Genomic DNA, 27,886 nt, shown 5'->3' with positions numbered 1-27,886 from the left:
TACGAATGTGGGTGTGGCTTTGCCAGGCTAGTGAATCAGGTTTAGGATAAATGTAACTTCAAAACTAGAGCACAAGGTTTATTTTCAATGGTGGTGTGTGACATTTGCATGTTCTCCATGCCAACAATTAGTTTCTTGTAACTACTTTCAACTCAAAAGCTGATATGTTACTTTGAAGGTTACCTACTTAGGGAAAACTATTTGTAAGTAACGTGATCCATCCAGAGTTTGTCCTGCATCTATGCCCAGATGAATCTAAATACAAATCTTCTTACTGTGTAATATCAGATGTTTTGAACAACATAGTGATGGGATAATTGTTCATCATTCCTCTGAAATTTCATCAAGCCTGATCAAAAAAAGTAGGAATGATCATGGTCCAATGATCACGATCACTGATCCAGACAACTGTGAATATCTGATGAGGATATTTGGTGCTTGGGGCATGAACGCGACGCACGCACGCATGCACGCACACACACAGTCTGATGAAAAGTTGACATTTTTAAGGTGATGATACAAACACTACTTTAAATTAATTGTGGTCAAAGGCAAGAGTGTGTATGTGAAGTGTTCATTATATCCAGGAGTGAAGACTTTGTCAACATCCATTGTAAGCAACTTATATTTAATGAAGCACCTCACGACACATGCATCTAAAAAATGTGAATTCTTTGACATATAGCAACTTTTTTTTTTAGTAACGCAAACAGTTACTTTTCTTGGTAATGAGTTACTTTTATTATAGAGTAATTCAGTTACTAACGCAGTTACTTTTTTGAACAAGTAGTGAGTAACTATAACTAATTACTTTTTTAAAGTAACGTTCCCAACACTGAACCTTCAGGAGGTCCTTCAACATCTGCAGAAAAATGCTGAGGATGTTTTATGAGTCCGCGGTGGCGAGTGCGATCCTCTACGCGGTTGTTTGCTGGAGGAGCTGACTGAGGGCCGCAGACGCCAACAGACTCATCCGCATGATGTTGTGGGGATTAAACTGGACTCTCTGACAGTGGTGACAGAGAGGAGGACCCTGTCCAAGGTGAAGGCCATCATGGTCAATGAGTCCCACCCACTCCCTGATGTGCTGGTCAGTCACAGAAGCACCTTCAGCACCAGGCTGATCCAACCACGGTGCTCCACAGAACGCCACAGGAAATCATTCCTGCCTGTGACGATCAAACTGTATAATGCATCACTGTAACCTCACAGCTTGATTATTGTAAATATCTGTATCATATTTGTATTATTTTTGTAAATATCTGAATCATATTTGTATATAATTTGTATAATTATAATTATTATTATTATTATTATTATTATTATTATTATTATTATTAATCTAACTATTTATTTACTAATGTGTGTGTATCTGATCCTTACTTTTAACAGTCTTTTACTTAATTGTACACTTATTAACATTTATTCTTTCTTTCTTCTTTGTTAAACGTTGTATTCGTTTTCATAAAGTGGCTGTAACAAAAGCAATTTCTCCCTGGGATTAATAAAGGAATTCTGATTCTGATTCTGATTCACTGCTTCAGTAATGTTAATAAGGGAAACCACACAGTCTTGAAAAACGGCTGCAATTACTGTTCAAGGCCCCAGTCCCAGTGTGCTGGTGGACAGAGACGTCTCATAATTAAGAAATAAAGAACAGCCAACAGCTGACGAGGCAGCAGCAGAGCATTTCCATCCTGCTGTGCCTAAATGACTAAACTCATCTGCACTGGTAATGCACAGGAATACACACACGCCTGCTGACAAAGCTATCAAACATTTTGAACAACTCAACGTCGTTGCCAAGTGGCAAACGTAATAAAGCAGTAAAGTTGTCTCTTTTAGGCTAGAGTTGACTTGTCATGCATTAATCTGTCAATTTAGCAAGCAAAGCACAAGGAAGGGTTGTAATCTGTTTTTAGTAAATCAAAGCCATCAATGAAGCAGTCTATGGGGCTCTGTCAGACACGGCAGAGAAGCAGAGGTGAAAGTAACAGATTACAAGTACTCACGTTACTGTAATTGAGGTGCTTTTATGGGTACTTGTACTTTTTAGAGTATATTTCTAAATCAGTCATTTTACTTGTACTTAAGTACGTTTTAAAATGTCTACACCCAACTGTTACTGACTAAATTTGTTTTTTGCTTGTTTGAAAATGATTAACTGACATTGTGAAACTACAAAAAAAATGAAATGACCAGAAAACATTCAAATGCATCACATCTTAGCTGACCAACCAGATTTGTTATAATGCACAGCACCAAAACAGACACAAATCTCTATGACATTCATACATTTTGCTATGCTGAGAATATTTGTTGACGCTAAATTGAACACTAAGTTGTACTTGAGTACAATTTCAAGTAACAGTACATCTACTTGAGTAGGATAAATCAGTACTCTTTACACCTCTGCATAGACAGGGCTCTGTACACACTAAAAATGAGGCCTTTTGTTGTGATACAAGTGTCATTGTAACTACATAGACTTTTCTGTTGTTTCTAAATAAATGCACATTGAATGCCGGATTCACTGATTCATGCTGAAGCCGTGCCACATTTGTGCTTGTAACTCTACAACATCTTTGCTCCTAATTCCAGGTTTTCACCTCAGCAAGCCGAACATTTACAATTCTGGGCCGTCACTCAGGCAGAGAGTGTGATGGGAGTCACTGTCGTTATCATTAACAGTCAGGGTGACGGTAAGGTTAGTGATGACACTCACACTACACTGTACAACCATGACGTTGACCTAGCGCCTACAATACCTCTAGAAACACTACATGTGTTTGACCTTCGTCATGGGACTTCTGCTCTGTTGTTTTACTGAGTCACAGCAAAGTTATGAAATTCCAAATAAAAGTGGTTGCATTAAATTAGAATTGTCAAATCCAAAAACTCTTGGCAGTATTTGAATCCTCTGACTGCTGGTTGAGCTCAGATCTTGTGGGAAATAGACATTATGCTCCCAAACTGTGCCGTTTGGATATATCAAACATGTAGATGGAGCAAAGCATATCAATTTGTGTTTCCATTTAAATGCACAGACTGTTGTCCTCTCGGTAAGAGAAATCAGTCATGACCTCTGAGATCAACAGCTAAGGATGCTTACATATCAAATACAAATAATACAAATGTACTTCCATAAATACAGCCAGCACCTTTAGCACACTGTGCTTTATGAGTAGCAAAACTAGTGCTTCAATGTTTTTTCTACATTTTTGTAAATGTAATATAAAGAGTTTACTGAAGTGGACAAAACCAAATCCTGCATGACAAAAAGGAACAGAGCAATAAGCTTAAGGTGATAAAAGTGACATAGATGAAGAAAAAATGAAAAGCACATATACACTATTGTTTGTTTATTTTAACCAGATTCCATTACATTTTGGAAGTGATCAGGATCAATATACTGATACTGGATCGGTTTCAAAATCGAAAAGTCCCCATCTCTCATTTCATAATTGACCGATCTTTATGAAATTTGATTCAGTTACTGTATGTCTGCTTTGTTACTGCCCCACAGAGTTTAATCTTAATCAGATCCAGATTACACATTTTATTATTTATTTATTTTCAAATGGAGGTGTCAAATGCCCATACATTTGGAGCTACTGTATCACTATTAATAGGGGTAGACATTTCCTCCAAACCTTTAAAGTGGGAACATCGTGGTACCGTCCATGATCTGGAATCACTGATTCTAATAAGTGCCAATATCTGGCAAAGAGGAGATTTGGTGCTTGGTGGTGGTTTGCACCTGTTCATTGGTGCTTCTGTAGTCCACTGTTATTCTGAAACCATAGGATTCAGTATATTATATTGTATAATACAGTAAAAATTGGAAAAGCTTACTGGCACCTCACATGAAATCAAATCAGGCTGCCTGCGACACCTAAAGAACTTAGAGTCTCACACTGACATCCCAGCTCAACAATCTCTGACTGTTCTTGAGGTTTGTGTCCAAGCTCAAACGCTCTTCCATCTCTAGCCACTAGAGAGCAGGGCATCAGAGAATATAAGAGCGAGTGTGTGAGTGCTGCCTAGGTTGAGAACTGTGTTAACCTTGGAAAATTAAAATATAACACACCAATTAAAGCAAAATCCTCCTAATAATATGCCAAGGTTGTCATAATATCTCACATTGTCCCATGATTTTTTTTATTTTAAGAGGCCTGACAGTCTACCACTGAATAAATGGAGTGGTTGACATTTTTCACAGTGTGTTTTTATTAAACTTTTAAAGCCAAATAAATACTCTGAGATACAGTGCTATAAGTCTGTAGTTTTTAGCTCAAGTACCATCTTTCCTTTATTCCTGAATTCAAGTACCCCCCTCTGTCCAACTACCACATTTTTCTCAGAACACTATGAAAAAACAACTATAAAGCATAATGATGGAATTAAAGAATCCCATTGTAAATAAGTAGAAACAAACAGAATGTGTTTCATAAATAGATGTATCTCTTTAGTTTCTAGCCATCTCTCACCTGGGGTGGAACCAAGACTGACCTTTGTACTTTCAGTTCATGTTCTGATCAAGATCATTTTAGTCATCATTATTATGATTATCATTGTTTAACTAGAAATAAACATTATAAAACCCCATATTTGTAATGCTTTTTTTTTTTTGTTATTTCCATTTTTTTTCTCTCAATTACCCACTGTAGTGCCATTGTGTATCCCAAGGAATACATGTACCCGTATTTGAGAAACACTGCTCTAAGTAGTAACATTGTTATGAGAAAAAAACCCCACTGGAATGATATTCTATGAGCAAAAACCATTAAACTCTTAGCACCCATCTGCTGTGTGTGTGTGTGTGTGTGTGTGTGTGTGTGTGTGCGTGTGTGTGTGTGTGTGTGTGTGTGTGTGTGTGTGTGTGTGTGTGTGTGTATCCACTAAACCAGCAACATGGAGCATGGCCACCAGTGCCAGAGTGATACCACGCGTTACCATAGCGACTGCACATACGTAAGAGGGTGTGTGTGAAGGATAGATGGGGAGAGAGAGAGAGGGAGTGTGTGAGTGTGTGTGTGTGTATGTGTGTGTGCTGAGAATGGGGGTTGGTATAACAGCACAAGGAACCAACCATCAGTCAAGGATCCAGGAGGAGGAGGAGGAATGGGGGGGGGGGGGGGGGGGGATGCAAGCACCGCTACCACAGACCTATAGCAATGATTGTGTGATCTGTCCTTTTGAACCAGAGGGAAATGTTCAGTGCACAAGAGCCAAGGAGTGAGAAGATTGAAGACATGAGTCACTATTTTTTTATTTCTCCAGGCGGATCCTCACCCATGAGACAAAAGCATGGCGCTTTACAGTGTTATGTTGGGAATGTGACTCCACCATGAGGACTTGCTTTCTATGAAAAGCAGTTTCATATTAGGAGACACTTAAACTCTGATACGTAGCACCTTCAAATACAAGTCCATCAGTTTATCAAATCCGCCAAGCTCCAAATATTCTCTTTTCCAAACACAGTATTAACATGATATCTGCTATATGCTGATATCGGCATCAATGATTTTATCATCATTTACACTTTAAAGGCTTGGAAAATACAGACAGACACAGTTCCTCTTTTGTCCACAGTGAAAAAAAAATTGTGGCAGAATTGTGTGGTACAACATGACTGATAATAGTTTATTTTGAGTTTATGACACCTTTCAGCCTTTATTCTCTGCTTAGCAAGTCTTCATTGGCATGAGACGAGTAGCTAGTCTAATGGTACGTTCACACCGCTTGTGCTCGTTGAATCAGACGCTTGCCACCAAAGACGCTCTGGACGCGCGTCCAAACAAGTTGGGAAGAGAGCGCATTTAGGGGAGGGGCTTCTTTGTTGCCGGTGGCGTTCATACAATGGATGATGTTGTGGCGATCAGTTACGTTCATAATTCATCCAGTGACTGTGAAGTGCTAGGGAACATTGTGTTGAGAAGGCGGTGTTTGCGGTCGCCTCCGACTCCCGTTTATCGGCTCTCCATTATCGAGAGAATATAAAGCCAGACAACGTCGTCAAAGGGCGCCTCAGCGCCGTTTCTAGATTCACCATAGCTGCGCTCGGATGAGAGTTGCTTTCAGCGCTACTTCCGTGTCTCCCGTACACAGTTTGACCCGCATTGGCGCTCGCATCTCCGACCAGGACACCAACTACAGGCACTCTATTCCAGCAGAAGAGTGCCTGTCCATCTGTCTCCAGTGAGTGTTTTTTTAATCATTATTCTGAATACATCACAGTTGGGGAAAGCTCCTGATTGGTTGATGCGCCGCGATATGCCCTAAAAGTTCAACAATCCCAACTCTAGCGTCGGCCGCGTTGGAGGCCCTGGACGCACATCAAAAGCTTGAAATCTCAAAACACGCAGCGTCCGCGACGTGTAAAGCTTCAAAACGCACAGCACAGGAGGCGCGGGACGTGCAGCGAGACATCTCAACGCTCCTAGAAGCACGGCCACCATATATTGTCAATGTGAACCTGATGCTGTTGACGCCTTGGACGCGTTTGGTGTGACTGCGCCATAAAGATGTAGGCACCAAATGGAACATAAAAAATGATGGTGTATGCTATGTTTTATGCAATCAAAATAGCGTTCTCACCTCTGTTTTTTCACTCTTAAACAAAGCTACACATTTGCATCTGAATGACATGTAATTCTTAAGACAAAGGCAAGGTAATCATCATCTCAATGAGTCACTTTTCAACAAAGCTTCATGAATCTGCGCCTTAAGCTGCAGCACATGCATAACTATTCAAATTCATGCAGTCACTTAATTATGTAAATACTACTTTAGAATCCCCTTAACTGCAGTGATTGCTGCAACTGTGACTATAACGGGCCAATAATTTTAATAACACCATCAGTACAAGGACATGCCAAAAACAATGACTCATTTTCTACTTCACTGTTTACGCAAAATAGCAAAAACTTTGGTAATTAGGAGCCAAGGGGTGACTTTAGAGTAAACAAACTATAATAAAGTTAAATTATTGAAGTTCTACATGACATAATCAACTTAATGCCAATAATGTCAAGCTACACCCTCAAGGCACAAAATACAAACCCAAAAAACAAAAGAATAAAGGAATAAATGAAGGGGAACAAATAATTAATCAAGATAAAATGAAACACTGAACCCACAGACCTTCAGGTGGTTACACACACACGCTGTAAGCTGCGTTTTTACGAGGACTCAAAACGCATGTTTGCACCCAAAAGAGTGAGTGGAAGTCCTCAGCGGTAATGGTGCAGAAATCCCAATCAGACTCAGCAAAGCGTGTGAATTGTTAGAGTTCAGAGAGCAGCCTGCAGAATGACTAACACTCTCTCTTCCAGTGCTGTGATTACAAAGGTACATACAGGCTTCAGAGGCACTACTCCTTGACCAGAAGAACATTATTCCTAGTTCAAAAAAGAAGGTCTTATGAGTCATAAATAATGATCATAGACCCATAAAGTTTATAAACTGAGTCAGACGCACAATGGGAAAAACCCAACACAATTTTGAATATTTTCCTTTTCAATTACAAACACTACTTTGTTATTATTTTAAGTGCTTAAAGAATAGAACATGCTTTATTGTTACAATGTTCATGTACATACATGACATTTGTTCTCTGTTTTTAACCCATTCCTGTGGAGCAGTGGTCAGCCACAGTGTAGAGCCCAGTGCTGTAAAAACATATACTGATGTTTTAAGGCAAGTTAGATGTTTCCGTAAACATAGATACCAGTCGTTCATATCATTAAACTAACACCTTGAATAATATGTTAAGGTTTCATTTATTCAGACAACATTTTCAAAGGGAGTTTAGTTTGATCTCCTGACACGTTTCACATCAAGGCAATTGGCAGATGCCTGTGAGGAAGACTGGCAGTTGACAGTCGAAACATGTCAGGAGATCAATGTAAACATCATTTAAAAATGTTGTCTAAATAAATGAAACTTTAACATATTCTTCAATAAGACAAAATGAACATGCTTGAATTTTCAAGGCGATCGGCAAATGCCTTTGAGTAAGACTGGCAGTGGATAGTCAAAACATGTCAGGAGATCAAAGTAAACTTTTATCCAAAATGGATGACTGAACAGTCCCATGTGTGAATCATAGAAGGTGTAAAAGTCTACATGCAAAAACTACACTAATAAGAGCTTAAACAGAGACAGTATTTAGGAGTTAAAAGAACACAAATAACAATAAACCTTTAAATCCCTTCCAACATATCCCTCTAATATTACGCCGATTTCACCTAGGAAATAATCCCTTGACACTGTGACGACATCTGATATCAAAGCTAAATGGAGTGCTCCAGACTTTCTAAAAGTTAGAATTAATAACTCTGAGCTAATTATATCCCTTCAAGGCGAAATACGGTATAAGTACAGTGATGCTGTCCTACATATTTCCTCTCGTAGACACATTAAAGGAAGAGGATGGGGTCGGATTAAAGGCATCATCTAAGGCACCAGCTAGCACAAGCTTTAACTGTCTATTCAACAGAGACACAAAGGAAAGTTCTGAGACAGACGCAATGTCATTTATTTTAAGAGCTGCTAAGTTACGAAACAGAAACATGAAACGCTTGCAGGAAGAAAGATATAAAGGAAAAAAATGTCTCATAAAGTTAAAAATAAAATAATATGAAGGTCTTTGGTCGACTCTAATTTGGGCAAAATAATCAAGTGACTGTCCTTAGAATAACCCCCTCCAAGATTAGCTGTGAATATTATGCAATGAGGTAAATGTGCTTTGCAGTTAACTGGATGTGAACAGTAATAAAGTTCATTTTAGTCGGGCTGCACACTCAAGGTTTTTTAACAAGTGATCCTTATTCTCAGGGACATTTCCCAGTGAAGGAGATGCAGAAGTGGTAAAAGTACTAGTCTTCAGTACTCAAATAAAAGTATAGATACTAAAATAAAAAAATGACTCAGGTAAAAGTAAGTATTGAAATTGCTCCCTTACTTGAGTAAAAGTAAAAAAGTACATGCTAATAAATGTACTAAAGTAAAAAAGTAAAACATATGTCCTTTTAATAATAAGACAGGGTTTTTAAACTAGCAAAATCCATATCTTTTATTTTTTTAGGAACTTGTAGAAAACTGGTACACTGAAATAAGTTAAAAATGTTACTTTTGAAGCACTCATAATAAATATAATCTGTAAATAAAATGTGTCAATTAAAAATAAAAAGTGCCAATGCTCAATTAAACCCAGAGCAGCTTTGAGTTTAACATTTTAAAAAAAATTGTAGAAATCTGGTACATGGAAATAAATTAAATGTGTTACCTTTGAACATTCAGGGAGAATTTAGCATTCATAAAGAATACAATTTATAAAGCACGTCCGCCTCACAGCAAGAAGGTCCTGGGTTCAAGCCCTGGGGTGGACACCTGGGTCCTTTCTGTGTGGAGTTTGCATGTTCTCCCCGTGCTGCGTGGGTTTCCTCCGGGTACTCCGGCTTCCTCCCACAATCCAAAAACGTGACTGTAAGGTTGATTGGAGTCTCTGGTTGTCTGTCTATGTTGCCCTGCGATGGACTGGCGCCCTGACCCCCGCCCAGCGCCCAATGAGAGCCGGAAATTGGCCCCGGGTAGACCCCAGCGACCCTGATAAACGGGAATTAGCGTGCTTGAAGATGGATGGATGGATGAAGAAAAAAATTCAAATACTCAGAGCTGCTTTGAGTTTAACATTTTTTTAAAAACTTGAAAATGTCAACCCTAAAACTAAGGGACCTGCCTAACAGGAAAAAAAAAACCTTAAACTGTGAACATTTTCATTTAGCCTCAAGAGAATCATTTTCTCCATGGAGACGTGCCCTTTTTGGTCTGACAATGAGTCCTACTGTGCTGAAAAGCCTTTCACAAGCAGTGTCGTTGCATCGTCTTCGAAGGTCCAAAAAGTAACGAGCTCATTTTTAAAATGTAAGGAGTAGAAAGTACAGATATTAAAAAAGTAACAAATAAAAGTACATAGTAAAGTGCAGATACCAGAAAAAACTACTCTGAGAAGATGTGCATGATCCAGGGCTGTCTCATGAACCAAACGTGCAGGTCAGAAAGGAGAAGGCAAGGCAAATGTATTTGTATAGAGCATTTCATACACAAGGCAACTCAATGTGCTTTACATGATCAAAAAGTGCAACAGAAAACATTCAACATCTTAAAATTTATAAGAACATTAGAGTCGGCAAAAAAAAAAAAAATCATCAGTAAAATCATTCAAATCAATTAATGACATTACATCAACAATATGAAAATCTGCAGCATATCATGATTTAGTTGAAGGAAGTTTTCACTCATCCAGCAGTTTACTTTTTCTAAGCAGTCACACAACACCTCTATGGGACCATAGTCATCTGGGTTCAGTGATAAATATAGTTGTGTGTCATCTGCATAGCTCTGATAATCAACATTACAGTTGTGTAAAACTTGTCCTAAAGGAAGCATATAGAGGCTAAACAGAAGGGGTCCAAGAACAGAGCCCTGAGGAACTCCACAGGACATTGGTAATCTCTCAGATTCAAAGTTCTCCTCCAAGTAGGACTAAACCATTGCATTACTTTTCCATTTAGTCCAACCCATGTTTGCAATCTGTGCAACAAAATTGTATGGTCTACAGTGTCAAATGCAGCACTTAGATCCAATAGAATGAGAACAGATATTTTTACTGAATCATTGAGAAGAGAAGAATGAATGCTGCTTTACAGAAGGATGGAATCCAATATCTGGTGCTCGACTTGGCAATAAAATGATTGTGTGTGTGCGAATAACAGCGAAGTGTGTGTAAACATGCCAGTGTGATGGAATTGGTTTCACACCCACGTGGATGATTTCAGTGCCCTTAAAAGTGTTAGGTGGAACAGATCTACTAAGCTGTAAATGACACAGACATGAGTCAACAGAAGAGGGTGGTAGGGTAAATAGGTCACGCTCTATCCTCATTTTCACTTTCATTCCCTGTGCTTGTTAGTGAAGTTGGCTCACATAGAAATCAATGGATGCATAATGACAATGAATTGTCATGGACTAGTGTTTCAACACAACAGAGGGTTCTACAATAAAGCAATTCGGAGACCTCATTGTTTGTTTTGTCAAGCTACTGATGTTGTTCAAAATATGGTTCAATTGCATGGACTGGCAGCAAAGTTCTGAAATCTGTGCTGATGTGGTACATTTCAGACACATATCCATAAGTCAGCACCTAAGAATGGCCACAGTACTGTATGTGGATGGAATCAAATCATGTGTGTAAACATTGCTGATGGAGATTAAAACTGCTGTGAGCAGCAAAAAAATGCACAGCCGGCAAGAAAATACACAAGACTGGTATTTGCATGGTTACCCTCCTACATGTAAAAGACTTGTGCACATTCACACCAACAGATTCCTACACCAATAGGTTCTTCCACGATGGCTTGATAATCCATTCAGTATAAATCCCACATTTTTGCCTGGTTTGGTCAGAATTGGTCCTTGTAAAACGAGCATGGATGAGCACTCAAGAACTTGTATTTCACCAGTTGTTGAAGTAACTCAAAAGTTTGAGCTTCATTTAGATTTCTACTTCAGTGAATGCAGTCTACATCCTGCTGTTGTCATTTGAGTGAATCTGCATCTCTTAGGTTTCTTATGATGCTGTGCTCTCGTTTCTCTAGAATTCACGAGAAAAAAAAAGATATTTTATGTTAAGGATTATATTTTCTGCCAATTGAAACTTGCGTGTAACTGTGAATGGGTTTGTTCCAGAATACATCAGTGAGATGTTAGTCAGGTATGAACCCAGCAGGTCTCTCAGATCTATGGACACAGGTCAGATAGTGGAGCCCAGAGTACACAGTAAACATGGTGATGCTGCTTCTAGTTGTTATGCTGCAAAGAAGTGGAACAAACAAAAGTCAGCATCCAATGTGAACATTTTTAAATCAAAGTTAAAGGCACTCTTTTTCTCTACTGCGTATGAATGAGAGTTGATGTAATATGTTTGTTGATAATATAAAAAGTTTTTACTAATGATTTTAAATGTTTTTTTTTTCTGTTGCTGACTTTAATGTTGTTATTGATTTTAATCTGTTGAATGTTTTCTGTTGCATTTTTGATCATGTAAAGCACATTGAGTTGCCTTGTGTATGAAATGCGCTATACAAATACATCTGCCTCGCCTTTGCGTAGAACCAGAGTGGTGGATTAAAGTTTACGGAAGTAAGCTCGTTACCAGAAAGTCACTGGTTCGAACCCCACCGTAGGTCATCACACTGCTGTATCAAGGGGGCAGAATGTCAGGAAAGGGGAGAATGTGGTATCAGGTTAGAATGATGCAGTATTTTACTTTTGATTTATACTTACTATTGAGTTATTCAACTGAAAACTTTAAGGAGACTTGCCTTCATTTTAAGTTAGACTAATGCACGATAATAAAACAAAGTCCATTGATTTTAAGATTATTTTATTTGTTTTTAATTCTTTGAAAAGGTTGGGCCAGTTACCTGAAGGCCAACCTTTTAAAAACCCAGGGGAGATCAAGCTTTTGCAGCTGCTGCTGCTGCTCCAAAACTGTGGAATAATCTACCTCTGACTGTGCGGACAGTGGACAGCCTCTGCTTTTAAAACTACTTAAAATGCACTTGTTCACTTTGGCCTTTTGGCAGCACTTAGTCACTTTCATTTTCTTGCCTGTTATGCATTATCTATTGCTGCTTATTGTGTTGTGTGAATATTTTCTACAGTTTTTACCTCTTTTCTGTTTTATTGTTTTGCCCATTTTATTTTGTTGTAAAGCACTTTAGTAAGCCATGGCTGTTTAAACATGCTATAAATATAAAGTTGACATTGACATGTCAATTAAATATATAGTTTGTTATACAATATATTTCACATGTTAAGTTCTTTGAAATTAGGTTAATATTATTATTATATTTAGGTGTTACCAAATGAAACAATTCACTAAGGTCCAACTATTTTTTTTTCTTCTTTCAGTGAAGAAGATGATGCATGTGTCTGTTTAAATAACGTACTCCACATAGGGAACAGTTCTTAATCTAGAGCTCTCTGAAAACAAACATGTTTATGATTCTGCTTTTGCTATTGTAAACAGTAGTTTTAGGATTGCATATTGCTGTTTAAGAAAGTAACACATTTAACATTTTAAATTGATTGTTTACTTTTGTAAAGACATGCCGAAGTGACGGAGAGAGAGGAACTCTTTATTGGCAAAGCTTTACTACAGCCTGACCTAATGACCCCTGTGGTATGAAGCAAGTCAAAGGTCATGCTTTGACACGACTGTGCAAACGACTAAATCCATCATCACATTACTTAGGCTACGGTTCACGTGTTGCACCGCTGCTGTAGTACCTCTGTGTATGGAGCTCTGTCAGTTTGTAAATGTGTCACAAACGCACGTCCTGATTTGACCGACTCTTGTCTCAGGACTTCTAGATCACAGACTGTGGATAAAGAAGCCATTTTGTACCTCCAGGCATGACATGTAACAGGGTTAATGTGGGTGTTTGCAATTGAGAAGATAACATGTGGAGATTAGAACATATTAACCAATGCTTTGGCAGGGAGCGGCACAGATTAGAGACGGGTGGCTGCGTGACAGTGGCCTGTTGTGATGTGGTTTTATTTTGTGTGTTAATCAGTATTGCTGAAGAACAGCTTCACTACTGGATTCCTACTAAGCATTACATCATAGGGAGAACATACACATACTGTACATCCATGTCATATTACACACACACACATTTATATATAAACATCAACAGTTCCAAGCCAGCATTAGATTTCTAAACCAGGGGTTCTCAACAGGTCTCACCCTGGGACCCACATTTGGCCACGGTCATGAAATCGCGACCCACATTTTAAGAAAATTCAACCAACCAAATTTAGGTTTTTAAAAATTGCTGTTGAAAACACACATATATGATATTTTATAAAACATAAATCTATGTGTTTTCCTGTGCAACATGAGTATCTGGCAGCTGGCTTGCCACTGTCCTAAAACATAAATAATAAAAAAAAATGTTTGCATATGACCTATATATATATTCTTAACTTATACATAAGCATTTGGCACCTTAACATTCATTTGCACCTTGTTACAACCTCCTTGTCGTGTGTGTATAATTATTAATATTGTTTTTATTTAATTTATTTTATTATTATATATATATGCTGCTCTTTGCCTTTTGTTTTTTCTGATTCTGATTCTTAACTTGCATTTCACAGCATGTCCGTCAAAAGAAATGTTTTTTTAAAAGAAAAAAAAAAAAAGCTAAGTCCAACATGGGAAGCTAGTATTTATTTATTTTTGACCAGCTATCCGCGACTCACCCATTTCAAGTGCGCGACCCACTTTTGGGTCCTGACCCACCAGTTGAGAATCGCTGTTCTAAACTATATATTCACAATCAAATGTATATATTTTTTGTTGGCAATCAAACCTTTTCCAACAGTTTAAATGTTGTAAATTGTCTGCTTTGGGTGTTTGTCAGACAAAGTGAGTGTGAGAGGAAAAAGGAGAGGCAGCTGTCAATGTTTACTGGCAGAAGCTGATGAGATGTGCAGTGTCTAATTATCTCCCAAGCCATTGAATTAGTGAGCCAACACTAATTATTGCCATAATAACATAAGTCCTGAAAAGACACACATATGCAGAAATCAAACAGCAACAGAAATTAGTGTATAAACAGTAGATTGGCCTGAAGAAAATATTGTAATCCAGGAGTTTTTGGGGAATGCTGATTGTTCAGATTGAGGTGGGATTTTCAAACGCCTAGAATTGATGTAGCTGTGTGAATATTACAGTATGCATTATCCTGTGAATCCATACGCCGCAGTGTCTGACATCTACAGCCACACTGACACAACACCTCCGTATTGTTTTATTCTGTGCAGCGTGCAGGTATGTTCTGTACGGTTGCTTGTATGTGTGCTGCAAAATTAGATTTTGGTTCAGGATAATGACCTGTGGAGCTAATATTAAAGGCTTACTGGTACATTGAACCTGACCCACAGTGATTGTGACATAAAAACACTCCACTGGAGCTGGTTTGAGGGTTTGAGGTGAAGGGCATTTCATATGGATCAGATGGTTTACAAAAGGAACTCTTCAGGTTATTAAAAATATTTTTTAATTTTGCTTTTATTTTCAACTTTCTGTTAAATAGTGCATTTTTTGTCATCAAATACAGCTAAAAGAAAAATCCAGGATAATACAGCTGAATTCAAATGCTAGTCTCGTGTAAGGAATAAAAACTAAACCGAGGTGCCTGCCACAGCTACAGCATATGTGGCATGTCCTTGTCTTGGCAGGAGACCAAATACTGTGTATTAAGCTGGGTGTGGAACAACAAAAGAGGAAGCAAAACAAAGTCAAGCCCAAAACATCAGCTCACAAAAGATTTTATGTCTATAGTTTTTGTCTAGTTTTCAATTTCATTATAAGGTAATTGCACTTTAGGTCTTTAAGTGAACATTATTTACAGCAGTGATATTCAGAAAGAAAAGGTATACAGCTATACCTACTGTATATATTTATATTTACAACACTTAACCACTTGCGTAAAGTATCATTGATTAGATAGCACTAATGTAATTAGGACTAGCATTAACAAAAGGGAAATGTATTCTATTCTTTTCTTGAAATAGTTTACACTGCTTTCACTATTAAGTACACTAAATTAAATGATTTGTCTCGACTATGGCTGGGACTTTAACGCGTTAATTGCAATTATTAATTACAGAAAAATAACATACGAAAAAAAAACACAGTTAATCGCTTTTTATTATGACTCCACAAGTTCCTGCTATACCCATAATACTGATGCACCGCCTACAATGGTAGAACCTGAGGAGAAGTCGTTGTTTTGCTTCGTGCGCATTCATTTTGGTAAAAAAAAAAAAGAGCAGTTGTGTGAAAAGTGTGTAAGAAAAAGTTTGCCGTTGACTGGAGCTCTTCCTCCTCTAGCCTTGCCACCTCAATGCTAAACATGTAGCAGCTAGCACGGACAGCGGTCCTTCGGACGCTACAGTAGTCTGAGCAGACAGTGTATCGAATCCACACCCGACAAGATGACAGGGTTAAGAGCCAAAATGCATAAGTCCATGACTGACAAATTGATTGTAGTGGACAGTCGACCACTCTCGGTGGTAGAAGATTTGGGGCTGCGAATATAGCATCATCTGACCCAAGTTATCAATTTATGAACTGCTATGTAGAAAGACTAATTCATCAGCTTCATCAGTTGGTCTATTTATTTCATGCCAAAGATATTCTAACTATTTTGCACTGTTCAGTTTCCACTTCTCTGGAATGTTCTGTACTAAGTGCTGTTTTTTTTATTTTTTATTTGAATACACAAAAACACATTTAAATTTTAACAATTTTTAAAGTTTTACAAAGTTTACAAAAAAACAGAAAACCAAAACTTTGTTAACAAGGCAATCATAATATTATTTATTCATAATACACATCGGGCCCATGCTACGAAGCTAGATAATTATATCCTGGATACATTTCTGTTAGAAGGCTTCACCTACCAAACATTCCCGGTCAGAGAGAAGCTGTCCTACTAAGGTCGATAACAACACGCTAATTTAAGCCTAGTGTTTTCAGCCTGGGTACATGCATGCTCCCATAAAAGGGGTGGAGATTGCAGCGTCTGACCAATCATCACAATGGAGAAATTTGGCAGAGCGACTGTCTTTTCAATGGAGGAACAGCTTATCATCTTAAACAAATACAATTAATTTAAATACATGATGACAGCAAAGAGCAACAGTGTTAGTGCAGCGCACACCAGGAAGGAATGCTGGCAGCGAATTTCCAGGTCATTTTCCAAGGAAACTGTATGGCCAGGAGGCGGGGCTTTAACTCGCTAAGATCCTAGCCAGAACAAAACCGGGTGCCAACCAGGTTAGTCGTTCAGTCTAAGTTACTATGGATATTTAGCTCGTAGTCCAGCACACTGATTAAATCCCGGAAGTTAGCGCGATAAGAGGTAATCTCACTTCGTAGCATACCCTCATTAACCCTCAAAACAAACAGTGATGAAAATAAGAAACACTATTTTGTTTAAGTTAATTTATTGTTTTCTTTGATTCAGTCATATAGCAAAATCTATTTAAACTGAAAAACGTTGCTTCTCGTGTCAAATATTTTTATGTGATTATTTAGATTAATTGAGATTAATTAATTGCAAAGTCTTTAATTATTTAGCTTGATTTATTTAATGAAGTCCCACCTCTAGTCTCGACATAACTCACATCGCTGCCATCGCCTTCTAAAGAGCCTCATTGCCATCAGTGCTGACGCAGCAGCATGCCTCATTTCCTCTATTAAACAGCTTATTGCTTGTTTACTCTAGGGAAGAGTTACACGCGGCTGGTGTCACTGTTGCTTAAACTGGACCGCTCCACTAATTGTTTATACTTAGCTCTGATCTATAGTGAGACTGTAGCTCAACAGGATTTTAACAAGAAACAAACAATTATAGAGCCATCAAATGAAAAAAGAAGCTTCACAGTAAAGAGTTGAGAATGTTTGTCAGATGTTGGCGTAAGAGACGAAACAGTTAAGCTGTCATGATTGTGCGAATATGAGAGGACATCATGACTTTTTTTTTATTTTTACATATGGTAATGTTTCATAGGACAATTATAGCTGAAATAACTTCAGATAGAATGATTTTCGGACACAAACATTCCCTCAAGTCACCCCTATGTACTGTAGATGTGTTTTGTAGCAAAGAAGTAAAAACTTTTTTAAAATTATTATTATGTTTTATTTTATTTATTCCCTAACAATAGCTTCTGTAGCCGGGGATCAGATCGCCAAGGCCCCCGCCCTGGACGACTGCCCGATCCACATTGCACCGGCCTCATATGATCCCTCCTGCGGGTGGTGGGCATACGGGAGGGCGGGCCCACGTCGTCCTTTCGGGCTCTGCCCGGCCGGGGCCCGTGGGCAAAGCCCCAGCCACCAGGCACTCGCACTCGAGCCCCAACCCCGGGCCTGGCTCCAAGGTGGGGCCCCGGTAGCGCCAATCCGGGCGACGTGAACTGCCTTTGTTTTTTCATATACATATATGGCTATTGAACCCCTCTTAGTCGGACCCGTCACCTGGGACCTGTTTGCCTTGGGAGACCCTACCAGGGACATTAAGCCCCCGACAACATAGCTCCCAGGATCACAACATAGCTCCCAGTGTACAAGATCACGGGTACAAGCGGCCGAAATGAGTTTCCTCCGTAGGGTGGCTGGGCTCTCCCTTAGAGATAGGGTGAGAAGCTCAGTCATTCGGGAGGGGCTCAAAGTAGAGTCGCTGCTCCTCCATATCGAGAAGAGCCAGATGAGGTGGCTCGGGCACCTAATTAGGCACCCGGGGAAGACCCAGGACACGCTGGAGAGACTATGTCTCTCGGCTGGCCTGGGAACGTCTCGGGGTCCCCCCGGAAGAGCTGGAGGAAGTGGCCGGGGAGAGGGAAGTCTGGGCCTCCGAATTAGACGAATTAATCTGCCAAACTGTCATTAATCTTCGCCTTTAATTGGCCATGTAATGATACTACATTAATGGAATTTGTCCTCTGCATTTAACCCATCCCTGAGGAGCAGTGGGCAGCCATTTTGCGGCGCCTGGGGAGCAGTTCGGGGTTAAGGGACTTGCTCAACATCCCATAGTGATGGCCCAGGTGAGGCTTGAACCGGCAACCCTCCGATTACAAGCCCAGCGTCCTTAACCACTAGGCCACCACTCCACATGAAACAATCAACCCAATCTTTTAATTTAAGAAGTTCACCACTCAAGTGAATTTACTCGCCAGTAACAAAAATGTAATTCCGGATCCGGATGGAACTTTGCGATATTGTTATGTCACTTCAAACTTTTTCCCAGGGTGTATTTCATCAAAGAGTTCTTAAAAGAGTCAGGCCTACGGTTTACCTAAGCTGTCCGTGAGCACGCTGGCTTTTTTCCATTTCATCAAACTCTTCTCAGCTCAAATCTCATCAAATTAGCCAAACCAGCTGTCAATGTGTATGACTTCAAAAGAACCAATGAGATCCATCACAGATTTCATGATCAGAGACGTCAGGGCGCATGCGTTGCAGCTCTTACTCTCAATAAACAGCCAACAGAAACCGATTCTGAGACCAACAGGATGTTGATTTTAAAAGTAGTAAAGGGTTAAAGTTGGTGTTATTTAATCAATTTATCATAGAGAACAACTGAATCATGAGTGATCAGACACTGATCCAAGATGTTTACTGTGCTTTTTATGTATTTTTAAACACCTGTCAGCATTTCAAAAAGATGTTGCATTAACTCACAATTAAAAAAATATGTAATTTATGAGACTTGAATGTTTTGTTAAATATAGTTAGTTGAACTCAGCACTAAACATTAATGTGATTGGATGTTTAAAAGTCTGGTGACTGTGATAATCTCATTAAAAGTATGGTACACATTAAACACGTAATAAGACCATGATTCTATCGTCATTTGTATCTATTTAAAATCCTAATTAAACTTTTACCATGATATTCTGTTTAATTTCCCTTTAAATGAATACATTAAAGCTGTAGATGGTGAGAAAATGTAGAACAGAAGTCTTGTTCACTCCTTTTTTCATTCCTAGATTTTTGTTCAGTGTTTTAAAGCAGTGGTTCACAAACTCTTTTTGCTCAAGTACCACCTTTCTCTTATTTCTGAGTCCTAGTACCCCCTTTGTCCGACTACAACATTTTGCTCAGAATACTGTGAAAAAAACAACTACAAAGCATAAGAATGAAATGAATGAGTGATAACATCACAAATTTAGAGTATCCTTTTGTAAATAAGTAGAATTAAAGAGTATTTAGTGCCTCCTGAATGGATTTATTTATTATATTATTTATCTCCCATCATAATTTTTAACTAAAAATAAACATAGAACCCCATATTTCCTAATTTCTACATGCTTTTATTTGTTAATTTTCCATTCTCTTTCTCAAGTAGCCCCTGTCGTGCCATCACGTATCCCCATTTGAGAAACAATGTTTTAAAGAATCACAAAATGACGTGGTTTTATGAGAGTGCGTCTGCAGCAGGTAAATCAAGCCTGCTGAAACCTGGTCGGGACCAATAACTGTGTTACTATGGCAACTAAAGTGTTTTCTCTTTGAAGAAACGGCCATTCCAGTTAGATCTCAGTTTAACTGAGTCGTATTATCAGCTTAAACCTGTAAATTATGCTGAGCTGGGTTTGATGAAATACCCCACAGGTCAGGAGAGTGTTGCGGACTTAATGATATGACTTTTTTTTTTTTTTAATTTCAAACAATAATAATAATAATAATAATAATAATAATAATAATAATAATAATAATAATAATAATAATTATTATTATTATTATTATCATTATTACTATTATTATTTAAAAAAAATCAAACAACCAAAGACAGCAAATGGTTACAAAATACTGCACGGGAAGCATGTACATACATTGAAAAGGAGTAGGAGAAAGTATAAACTTACCCCTTGTAATATCTAGTACTATACTGTATTTCTATACATTAATCTTCTTAGAATGTACACCTATTTACACTATAAAAGGACACGATTCATTGATATATATCTATATGCTTTTGTCATGAGATGTGAACATTTTTTTTGCGCATCTCACATTTTTTGAGAGCGAAGGAGTGAAAGTAATAGTAGTTGACATGAGAATGGCACATATGCTCTAACATCTCACCAGAGGGTTCACAATGTTCAGGTATGCAGAAGTTTCTTCACTGATGATGTGACACAGACACACTTCTGGCAGCCATCTCCCCCCAGGTACTAAATCGCATTATCACACACATGATTTATTCATGTTTTAGTCTATTTTTGTGTCAACAAATCAATGCTGTTGCATTCATGCTGAAAGACAGAGAGGAAAAAATAAAATGTGTTCCTCTTCATTAACGAGGGCGTGTGTTTTGTGTGCCATCGCCACTGCAGTGATGTATACATATCACATTTTGGTTCGCAGAGTGAGTGACAACACAGCCTCTCCATAAAGTAATTGCAATATGTCACCTGCATAGTGAATCACTGCCCTGTGTTTTACATTTAAATATGGGAAATGAACGATCTGCCTTCTGCTCTCATATGCTGCTGGGTAAGGAGGGTTGCAGATTAAATATTTGTCAATAGACAGTGGAAAAAAATTAAAAGGGGACTGACAAAGAGGTTGAACCTTATTCTCTGTGTGGAGCCTTTCAATTCAAACTGAATTAATAAGGAGGTGAATCTATTAAAGCTGGGGTTTGTAGAATGGTGAGGCTCTCCACGCTCCCCTCTCCCCTCCTGAACAAAACTCTTGTGTGCACACTGTGGAACTCTTTGCGACTGTTTTCACCATAAAGACTAGTAACCAATGTAGGAACGTTATCTTGTGCTATTGGAGAGTTTTCTGATGTTTTAGAGACATGAACGCAAGTATCACTCACTGCTGTGAGGACAATAAGAGGCTCAGAGTCACAGCTGCTCCTCAGTCACAAGCAGCCAATCTCAGCCAACCAGAGCAGACACTGTCCACACTGCAGATGAATTGGGTCTGTTCTTTCCACCTTAGATCATTTTTAATAAGCTATTTATTCCATCTGTTCTCTCTCTCTGACTCCTCCTGAACATGTTTGTGCCTTTATTCTGTTGCTTCTACACCTCGTTCTTCCTTTTTCCTCTTGCTTTGCCGTGTAACCGCTGTGCCAAAAGCCGCATTAGAGACTTTAGCTGGAATATAAAGCCATGGGACTGTCCCTACAATCAGGCCCAGAACACGCATCAAGTTTTGGCGAGCAGCTCGAGCAGCCAATAGTAATGCTTAAAACCGCTCATGGGATCGCCATGTTGGTAGAAAGATCTCTGGCTGAAGTCCAGCGTCACACTCCTGTACTTCTAAAGCTCATTTACAGGGCCAGGAGAAAGACCAAAGATTCAGTGTCCACTCAGAACACTTTGGATTACAATATGCAATACAATATAATAAGATGATTATGGATTTTTGAGCAAATAAAACTTACAAACTGCAGCTTTAATACTGACCTCAAAATATGAAGTGATTGATTAGGTCAAATACTTTGCATATTGGTAAGTGAGTGAAAGAACCATTCATTATAGGCTAGCAAAATACCAAAAAAAAAAAAAAAGTTTGAAAATTACCGGTAGTAGTAGGTTTTGTGGTTTGACATTTATCTGACAATTAATGTTGAAAGGATGAGCTAATAACTGGTGTGAAAAATAACAAGATTAGTATTGCAAAGCCAAACCTATTTTTACATTCATTGGTGAGAATGTGAACGTGTCTTGAATTGTGAGTAAGACAGAGCTTGTGAAACAGGCCTGCAAAAGTATTTACAGTGCTTCGCTTTTCCCACATTTCATCATGTTACAGCCTTATTCCAAAAGGGATTAAATTCACTTTTTTCCTCAAAATTCTACACATAATACCCCATAATGACAACTTAAAAACGTTTGTTTGAGATTTTGGGCAAATTTATTAAAAATAAAAAACGAAGAAATCACAGCCTTTGAGATCAAGCTCAAAATTGAGTGAGGTGCATTCTGTTTCCACTGATCATCCTTGAGATGTTTCTACAGCCTAACTGGAGTCCACCTGTGGTAAATTCAGTTGCTTGGACATAATTTGGAAAGGCACACACCTGTCTATATAAGGCCCCACAGTTAACAGTGTATGTCAGACCACAAAACAAGCATGAAGTCGAAGGAATTGTCTGTAGACCGCCGAGACAACGACCCTAAGCACACAGCCAAGATATGGAAGGAGTGGCTTCAGGACAACTCTGTGAATGTCCTAGAGTGGCCCAGCCAGAGCCCAGACTCTGATCCCATTGAACAGCTCTGGAGGGATCTGAAAATGGCTGTGCACCGACGCTTCCCATCCAACCTGATGGAGCTCGAGAGGTTCTGTAAAGAGGAATGGGCCAAAGTGGCCACAGATAGACGTGCCAAGCTTGTGGCTTCATATTCCAAAAGACTTGAGGCCATAATTGCTGCCAAAGGTGCCACAACAAAGTACTGAGCAAAGGCTGTGAATACTTATGTACATGTTATATTTTCATTCTTTATTCCTAATAAATTTGCAAACATTTAAAAAACATTTTTTTTCATGTTGTCATTATGGGGTATTGTGTGTAGAATTTTGACGAAAAAAATGAATTGAATCCCTTTTGGAATAAGGCTGTAACATGATGAAATATGGGAAAAGGGAAGCGCTGTGAATACTTTCCGTATGCACTGTACAAATGAGGCTGCAAATAGCTGAAATTGTTGGAATATCTTTAAATAGTTTTTGATTAAGTGAAGCAGTTTTCAATGGGTGTCATCCTATTAAAAATTGTAACACACACAGTTTCTCTAAATGGTATAAAAGTTTAATTTCATTTCTATAGGGATCGTTGCCTGTCTGTGTATACACTGCGTAGCCTGAAACTGTAAGTACGAATTCTTTCAATGGTTTAAATTATGAATGGCTGTTTACAGAGATCTGCCCCTCGGGCCCCATGTTTTGTTTCTGCTGTAGAGAAAAGGAAACAAAGCCAGGAAAGCAAATAAAAACAAAAAATAATGGAGAGAATAATGAATCACAATGTGGTGACACAGATAAATCCAACAGAGGCAGACAGTTGTTGTGCAAGCAGGCCTTCAACAGAGGTTAGAAGGAGAGACCAAAGCCATACAGTACAGAAAGTTTACATTTGTTGTTCTGTTATTTTTTCATAACTATTTATTTTCCACATGATTTAAAAAAAAAATCAAAATCACAAAAAAATGCAAAATATTTTCTTTTTAGCAGAACGTGTTTCTGGAGGTAATATTTTTTATGGTGTTTATCAGTTTGTATTTTAACAGGATAACGTCAAAAGTACAGCTTTTGATGAAATTTCAACCAAAGATAGACCTTACGCCGGGGAAGATCAATATACTGATTCTGGATCAGATCTCACATCATTAGTGAAAAAAAATCTTTATCGTCTTCATGAAATTTGACCTAGTTATGTCATTGAATCCAGATCATGCGTCACATCGCAATTTTACAAACAAATGGTGATGCTCATACAAGTGGAAACTACTGTATCTTTATTAATGGGGACAGAAATTTCTGACCAGCCTTTAAAGTGTGATCAACATGCCATGATGATAACTATGAATATCTGCACTCTGAAGGCTCTTGCTTTAACATTTGCTTTTTACCATTTCCATTATACGTTCTGGCTTTCCATAATTCAGTAAATATATGTACTAATGAATGTGTATAGTCTTGTTGATTAATCACAAGAAAGGCAAGATCCGGCCTTCTTGTACTGTAAGTGAGGCCAAGATAGCTTCGATCTTAGGCTATGTTTGGTGAAGTGCAGTGATGTCTTTATTTTTCACATGTTTCCTTTACAAACATTTTCTTTCGTAAGGATCAGTCAATGGACTTCAATTACAGGTAAAGGTTTGATATGATTTGTTTCTATTTATTTATTTCGATCATGTAAATGACAATTTAAAACCAGTTTAAAATAAAATAAATTAAATTACGATCAAGAAATAGCAACAAAACAGTATCTTGCATCTTCAAATTCTTACGCATCTCAGTTTACATGAACGAAAAGGAGTAGGAAGAAGTATAAACTCATCTAACCCTACCCCTTTCATTTTTTCTAGATTTTCACGTAAATGTTAACGAGGTCTCTATTTACTAACAATTTGAAAACTATAATATAATTTTATAATTTTTCAAATAATGTACCGTATCCCCCAACTGTTTTATTCCAAAAAGCACCTTGTGCTAATTATTCATAAACCTACCTCTGAAGAATAATTTATTTATGCTTCTTCTTCAACAGAATTATGCTCAGAATTACTTTAAATTCAGCACTCAGTCTGCTTCACAGTTTAACTCCACAGATGGTAATACAGAAGCTTTTCATTGTTGTACGAACACTGCAAACCTTTAGATTTGATTTCCCTCTTTAAGTTAAATATGGTAAGACCATTACATTTAAAAAAAAAAAAAAAAACTCAAGTCAAATGGTGAATAGCTACTCATTAGGGTTATAATTACAAGATGACAATTTCATTTAGCAGATGCTTTTATGCAAAGCGATGTACATGGGTTAAGGGACTTGCTGAACATCCCACAGTGATGGACCAGGCTGGATTCGCACCAGTGACCCTCCGATTACAGGCCTGCTTCCTTAACTCATTCACTGCCAGGCCTTTTCAGTGCCAGCCAACCCCATATAGCCAGGCATTTTAGATGATTTTCACTAAATTTTTAAAGACCCACAGAATATTTTGTACTATGACATTCTAAAATCAAAACCGGATTCTGCTCGTTTCGTTATTCCGTAATCAGCAGTTGAATAGAGGCAAGTTTCACACAAATTGCCAGTTTGTGACAAAAAGCTGGGAAAAACTGCTTTTTCTGAAAAAATCTATTAGTGACTTTGAAGCAATTTTTTTTTTGCTTTCGTGGCACCTCAACATTAGTTTTCATAAAACAAAAACAACACTGAGACCGGGCTTTTGATGGTAACATTATTATTATTTTGCTATTTAAGTCAGAGTTGAATGGTTTTCTTACTGTATTTTGGCATTCCTCCAAGTCTCTCCCCCCATCATTCTCCCCACACGCAAATTCCTCCTCATCTCGGACATGCCGAGTCTCACTGCTTGCCCGGTCTTTTGATCGTTTTCTCTCACCATCACCACACTCCTAATAGTCCACTTAGTTCCACACAGGCTCTTGTCGAGTGTGAGCTGCTGTGAGCTGCTGGAAACTTCAGCATCAACTCTGTAGCGCCATTTTCTGTTTTGCAAACTCCATTTCTCTTCCTCTGAGCTCTGCCTATCACGGGTGATCTCTTATCCAAAGAAAAAAAAAAAAAAAACACAAAGATGAGCTGCTGCCACCTACATGTCACCAGTTGGTCACTACATCACGGTACAAGCTCAATATTCACAGGAGAGCTTCGTCACACTGTCTCCTAGCAACCCCAGCCGAAAAACACAAGTAACGTCTTTAGACGTCTTTGGCAGTCAACTTTACTAAACCGAAAGATGTCTAAACATTTTTGGCAGTCAATGAGTTAACCATTATACCACCACTGCAGGGTTCATATGTAACTTTGATTCTGCGCCTCCCCAGGCATGAACCTCACCGCTGTAACTCATGTAGGGGTTTCTGTATCCGTCATGTCAGTGCACAGCAGTGCGCTTGGTCAAAGGCAGCAATCATAATGCAGCTCAGCTGTTACCTTTTCTCTGTCGCTGTCAACAACTAAACAACAACAGATGCACTCCAGTTTGTTGATGGCGCAAGCGTCCATTAAATCTTCCAGGCTTGTTTCAGCGGCTACATACTGTGTAATGACAGTCATTTAGTCTCCCTGACATCTTCTGACCTTATTGCCTTTGACAGCGCCGCAATCAAAATTTATTACAAAGCTTGATCATATAGAATCCATAAAAATCATAGGTGCAACGCATAGCAATCAGATTTTTGTTTCCATGGCAACATAGCCACAAGACTAATAAGTGAAAATGCTTTTTTAAATTTCCTTTGAACCACATAAAACATTACTTCCTCAACATCACTAAACGCTGCACGGCATCACATTCCACGTGTTTCCGTTTTTAACATGAATAATCACCTCAGGTCTGTAATGTCCTCTTTTTTTATATATGTCTGCAAAGTCCTCACCACACATCATTTAACACTGCTACCATCCACATCATGAATCAACATTAATGACGTGCTCTTGAACAGCTTACGTAACAGCTGTAGTCTCCCCTCCTTCCTTTGTAAATTCAGTCACGTCCAAGTGAAGCTGCAGACAAGCTGAATAATGCATCTTCACTTCTCAAGACGGGCCCTGTGCAAGTACAACACTTCATCTCTAACTCTCCCGCACCCTTTTACCAACTGTAAACATGTGCATGAGATCCTTAGTGTGTAAACAGTAAGCTATCAACAGGTTAACGGAGAAAAAAACATTGAAATCCTAGGCTAAAAAATGACTACGGGGTACATACAGAAGACCGTATTTATTACTATGCACAATTAAAAACTTTTATCTGTTTTAAAGAAGGATGCATATTATCATGATGCTGCTAGCAATAATACAGTAGATAGCTACAATTACAACCACTTTCCTATCTTTAATCTTTAATCTATGCTAGATGCAGCCAGTAAAGTATTCAAAACCCTGATCAAACCCCATCCCTACATGGCGATATACTGAGTATTACTGAGTACATACTGTACTGTACACGGAGAAACACACAGGCAGGGAAACAAACAACATGCTACAGAACAGCAGACTTACATCTGTATCTCTATATAATATACAAGTAGAAGCTTAAATCCTAAAGCTGTTGCCTCGATAATTTATAATTGGATAAAAATCATAGTGTATGCCTCATAGATCAAAGAGTCAAACATCATTTACTCCACAAGGAAAAGAAAAATGTTGAAATTGCTGCTTGAAAGTTTGTTTTCATCTGTTGACATTTTCACGCATTGCATTGTGGGATGTGGAGTCTCGTAAACGCCAGCATAGAAGTGGGGCTGGGAAATATATTGAGATTCAAGATATATCAAGTTTACAATTTTAGAGGTATAAAAAATTACAATATCACCTATATTAATATGTATTTATATATATTATCTTATTTTGCGTCAAAAAAGTGTCTGCTTTTGCTACTTCTCAGAAAAGCATGAAAAGCACAGTTAGATGATTGCAGAGTGCTTCTTAACCTAGACCTTCCCCTAAACAAGCCACAATACAGACCTCACTCACACGTGCTGTCCCTTATAGGAGAAAAAGCCAAAAGTGGG

General features: G+C 38.4%; 1 protein-coding gene across 2 annotated transcripts in view; it reads right to left on the bottom strand.

Annotated features, from left to right (window-relative positions):
- fgf13a (fibroblast growth factor 13a) overlaps nt 1-27,886 on the bottom strand; it is a 113,388-nt gene that overhangs the window by 39,844 nt on the left and 45,658 nt on the right. The gene's annotated exons all lie outside the window — the stretch shown is intronic.

Source organism: Gouania willdenowi, chromosome 10, assembly GCF_900634775.1.
Source record: "Gouania willdenowi chromosome 10, fGouWil2.1, whole genome shotgun sequence".
NCBI lineage: Eukaryota > Metazoa > Chordata > Actinopteri > Blenniiformes > Gobiesocidae > Gouania > Gouania willdenowi.
Note: the sequence above shows the minus strand (reverse complement) of the source record. Positions and strands in the feature narration are given on the sequence as shown.